The 5210-nt window shown below is 61.8% G+C and overlaps 1 pseudogene; it reads right to left on the reverse strand.

Annotated features, from left to right (window-relative positions):
- Positions 1-1130: 1130 nt before the first annotated feature.
- On the reverse strand, positions 1131-3349 carry LOC125505940 (annotated as a pseudogene).
- Between the last annotated feature and the right edge of the window lie 1861 nt (positions 3350-5210).

Below are 5210 nucleotides of genomic sequence, written 5' to 3' on the forward strand. Positions count from 1 at the left end.
CCGGCGTTGTCGCCTGACCCAACTGGGTCTTAGGCTTTCGCCCGAAGAACTGGATCCAAGGGTGCGTGAAGGGTGGACTCCACGGCGGTGCCTCCAAGAAGGTGAAACGACGTCCACAGACGCCGACGCCATCGGCCGGCAAGAGCACGGCAAGCTTTTGCCCGGAGCAACACCCACACCCACACCCCCACGCATAGCACCTCCGCTGACCCGCACACCTCCCACGAAACCATCGCGCCATGACCAAGCAGGAGCCACCACAATCCTCGCCGCCGGCTAGACGCCGACGAGCCGAACATGGCCGAAACAAGCCAGATCCAGCAACCCACTGTTGCTGCAACGCCACAGAAGAGCCCCGGGCAAGGAGGGAGGGCCACCACCTCACCCCAACTCGCCGGACGAGCTACCAGATCGGCAGCCGACTGGCCGAAGCCCTAGCCTAAAACACCACGGCACCTAGCCGGAGAAGACGCTGCAGGAGGCCTCCAGGACGCGCAACAGAGGAGCCGAGCCTCCCTCCACCGCCCGCGCCAGCCGCCGCCTGCGGATCCCAGATCGGATCGGGACCGAACAGGCCCGACGACTGTGACCTCACGCACAGCGACGGTGCGCCCACCACCGCGACCAGACGCCGCGACGCACGCCGAAGACCGCCTTCGCCGCGAGCAAGGACGCTGCCGCGGAGCCGAACGCCAGACAGCCGCCACCCGCACGCGAGATCCCCTCCTCCCGAGTGAGCAGCGGCCAGAGAGCACCCTGCCGCCGCCGGCTCCGCGCAAGCTTTACCTGCCGGAGGTCACCGGCGACGGCGAGGGAGAGAGGGGCTGGTGAGGGGAGGCTGCCGGGAGGAGTGGGGTCGCCGCCCGTGTCGCCCCGGGGAGGGAGCGGCGCGGGGGCTGAAGTGATGTTACCGCTTCAATGACCTCCCTGAACAAGTTATCAATTGTATCATCTCTACCGTAGAACCGATTAGAATTTAGAAGTAGAAAGCATCCCAAACATTGAGCAAGATACTACTGTATTCCGAAGAAACAGAAACTGAACCCGAGGGATACGTAGTACATTCAGCAGCCAGCGGCAACGAGACACTGGAACTTCTTCAGCCGTACTCTTAATCTCACTCTGCAATGTACGACTAGAACTTGATTGCTGACAGATTTGAAAGATCAAACAGTTGTACAATCCAAACACAAACGAGGTACCAACAAAAAAAAAGAGTCAAAAACACAACACTCTTATGCAATGTTCTTGGCACGCAGCACAAGCACAAAAATGTCATCAGGCCTTGCTAGAACGATCGACCACTAGCACACACTGAAAGTCTGAAACCTTCATGCTCAGCTTCTTCTACTGTCAACTAGCTAGAGTCACAGAAACTTCAGTGCCAACTTGTTTGTCCATACAGGCTACTGATCACTCACTAGCACTTCTTCTGCGGCTGCCTGATTCGATTCAGACATCTCGTGTGCCGTGCCGCCGTCACGCGACGCCGGTGCTGTTGGCGGCCGCCGACCAGCAGTACATGCTGGTGGCCGCGGTCCTCATGGTGCTGGTCGACCCGCACTCGCTGTCGTGGACGGACGCGCTCGACATGTCCAGCCTCACGCCCCACGGGCACGCCGCGCTCGCCTGCGACTGGCACCGCTGGACGCGCACGCCGCCCTTCGGGGACGCCAGCCCGCGCGCGGCGGCCTGCGCCGGCCCCTCCAGCGACGCCCTGCGCCGGCCCCCGCTGGCCTGCCTCTCCCACGGCGACGCCGCCTCGGGGGCCGACGACACCGACGCGCGCTGCCTGGGCGCGCTCTGCGACCGCGCCTTGGCGCGCGATGACTGCGTGTTCGCCATGTAGCTGGGGAACAGGAGCGGGTGGTCCGCGCCAGCGCCGGCGCCGGCGACGTGGCCCTGCTGCGGCTGCTTGCACGACGCGTCCGAGGCGTAGTAGTGGTGGTACGGGCTGGCCCGCGCGGTGCCGAAGGAGAAGTCCTCGTACCGCCCGCTGTAGGACCGCCCGCTCGCGTCCGTCAGCGCCGACGGCGTCGGCGACACCTTCTGGTACAGCTCCACCTTGGACGGCGTGCGGCAGAGCGGCGTGGCGTAGCAGCTGCTGCGCCGGGAGGTCCTCGGCGTGCAGTGCACGTCGCCCGCCCCGGTGTCCACCTCCACGATCTTGATGTTCTCCTCCGTCTCCTGCATTCCACAACGAAATTTAGTTCCAGACTTTTCGATGGTTCGGTCCGTGTGTCTCCATTATTATCCAGCCAAAGTTTAAGAGAGGCCCATCATTCGCACGCACCTGATGCTGCCGGAGCCGGGGATGGTGCGGCGAGCGGCGTGTGGGCGTCATCCGTGGCGTGCGGAGGGGCCTCTCGACGTCGTCGAGGAGGCGGAGGCGCGCCGTGCGTGCCCTGTCCTGGGCGGCGACGAGCGCTTGCATGCAGCGCAGCGTGTGGCTGGCCTGCCGCCGGACGAGGTGGCCGCGCACGAGCGCCTGCAGCTTCACCAGCCCCCTGAGCGCGCACAGCGCCTTCCTCGCCTGCGCGTCGATCCCGAGGAACGAACCAAGCAGCCTCTCATCAGATAAATAGAAAGAATGCAAATGTGCGATGACTTTCGCGCGGATCAAGAACCGGGGGATCGACGCGAACGCGGCGCGACTCACCAGGTAGGATCTGAAGACGGACTGAATCTTGATGGCCGCGGCCTCCTCAATGCCGATGACGGTGCGCTTCGACCCCGGCGCGGACGCGGCGTACCGGACGACGGCCGCGGCGGCCTGTTTGGCCGCCACCGCGGCCTCGGCTGCGGCCGCGGTAGCAATCGCCACCGCGATGGCGCTCTGGTCCGGGTCCAGCACCCGCGGCTCCAAGAACGCGGCATCCTTCCCCGGCCCGGCGCCCACCGCCGTCGCAGGCCGCCGGAAGCTCCACCTCCTCTTCTCCTTGGCCCCCGGGGCGCCGCCGGCGTCACCGACGCCTGCGAACTCCACGCCGGCACCCACCGCGGCGTCTCCTCGGGGCCGGTCTTGTGGTCCCCGGCGTCCTTGCCTCTGTCCTTCTTGCCCGGCAAGAAGCTTCGGAGCCACCTGCCCGCCTTGCCCATCCGCGCCGGCGGGTCAGAGCAAGCTCTGATCGGCCCCTGTCAAGCACTGCGCGACCTTGCCGACTGCGAGGGCCAGCACTCAGCAGTAGCATTGCCGCAGAAGCGACCTTCGATACGCTGATCGCTCTGCCATGTGCTCTCTCTCTCTCTCTCTCTCTCTCTCTGCTACGTGTGCCTTGCCTTGTGCGATCCACTGTGGGACGTGGTGGGCTGCACGGGAATATATTTAGGCGCGACGACGCCATGGCCATGTGCGGCGGGCGACGCGGTGCATGCTCTGGCTGGGCTGGGCGCGCACCTGTAATAAGTGCGAGCACGCAGGCACAGGCACGTACCGTTGCACTACGTACATGGCGCGTTTATTGTCCGGTCGTAGTACCGGCAGCGTCCGCGCGTAGCAGAATGGAATTTTTGGGGGTGCAGCTGGTCGGCCTAGGGCTAGCCCGCTGTAGCGTCCGGCCCTGTTTTGTGCTGGCGACGCGCGCTTCCCGCTCCCAGCGCTAGCACCAAGGGTTTGGGTTTTGGAGAGCCTGATGCTCTGCAATCATCATTCATCAATGTTGGTCCTGGCAAAGAAAATACTTTGCTTGCCCAACGTTTGAGATGAGCTGGCCTGGCGGGGTGAAAAGCTGACCTACGAGGATCGATCGTGGTAGTACTAACTTGTTCCCAAAGCGATGCTGCGTAACCTCGTGCCTTCAATCAGCGAGCTTTTCACGGAGCCATCCTAGCGTACATTGCAGTTTCACTCGATTGATAGCAAGAGCATCTGCAGCCGGACTGACAAATCCGGCACCCTATACGCCCGCGGACGCGTCCGAACACGTCCGCAGACAGCACCCACCGGCTCCTCATATATTGTGTTATACATTTACATATCTCAAATTTTGATTCTTAAATCCATGCAACCCATTCCGAACGAGCTGCGCCAAGTCACATACGTCGACCGCCGGCATCTGCGTCGGCAGAAGGCTCTCCGAAATGGCCCAGCCGGCCGTCGAATCTTCCTCTGTCCCAACAGGGTCGGACTGCGTAATTCGTGCCGGCGCTCGGATGGAAGGGGTGCGGCCGCCGCCTCCCTCTCTTGCTGTCGGCGTCACCGCAACTTCCGGGCCACGTTCTCCGCATTGCAAGACGGAGCCGACAAAAGGGACGCCAACGGACGAAGCGGACTGCGTCTCCGTCGCGGCGGTCGGGGATGAGCTGGACGACATCTCCGGTGATGGATCGGCTTAGGTGATGAGGATGGGAAGCAAGGGTGGAGGACGGCGAGGGCGCGGAAAAGCTTGGAGGATGGCGGGAGGAGGAGGAAAAATTTGGTGCAATTGAAGGTGGGATCGTGCTGTCGGGTCCGGTGTGACGGGCGTGCCCGGACGCCCTCATATTCGCCCCATATTTGGCCTTGACATGAGGGGATGCTGGTCAAGCCGGATATTTGAGGCCCGTTTAAAAAGCTCGTCAGGGTCGAAAAATTGTGACCGGCTGTAGATGCTCTAAGCGATAGGGGATAATAATTGATGGTTTTATTTTTACAGAATCTTGGTTTACCGATGGAACTGGGTGGCACGATGATGATGATGCCAGACAGGTTTGACCGTGGTTAAAATAAGGTGTAGGCGGATCTGGGTCCTCGTCAGCGCTCCTGCATGTGGTGAGCAATGCAGATAGACGCAGCACTCCAGTTTCTTATCCCAAACTGCACATCTCTCATTTGAAAAATCAGAGGCAACTGGATTCTGGAGGCCACTCACACATGGCCCAGCTTATGTGCGTCGTCAAATGATCAGCTCCGCTCCTTTTTAACTAACCCAATCTAGGCTTTCTAGCGCATGATCCGATGACAACCACTGGCAGTGTACGGACGCACTGCTAGTTTACCATATCATGGGCGAGCCCTTTTAACCAGCTTCCCCAACTGTTACCATGTGTTCCAGAGCTGTTGCGACGCAGTACCTACAGACGGACGGACGGACGGACAGACGGACCCTGGGGTTTCAAAACGAGATCGGACGGTCTCTTGTGCAGGGTGCAGTGAGCGGCGCGCGCGTATGGCTCGGGTGCTCGGCTCGCCTGTGCCTGTGGGGGCTGGACGGACATGATGGGTTAAATGT

This window comes from Triticum urartu, chromosome 5, assembly GCF_003073215.2.
Source record: "Triticum urartu cultivar G1812 chromosome 5, Tu2.1, whole genome shotgun sequence".
Taxonomy (NCBI): Eukaryota; Viridiplantae; Streptophyta; class Magnoliopsida; order Poales; family Poaceae; genus Triticum; species Triticum urartu.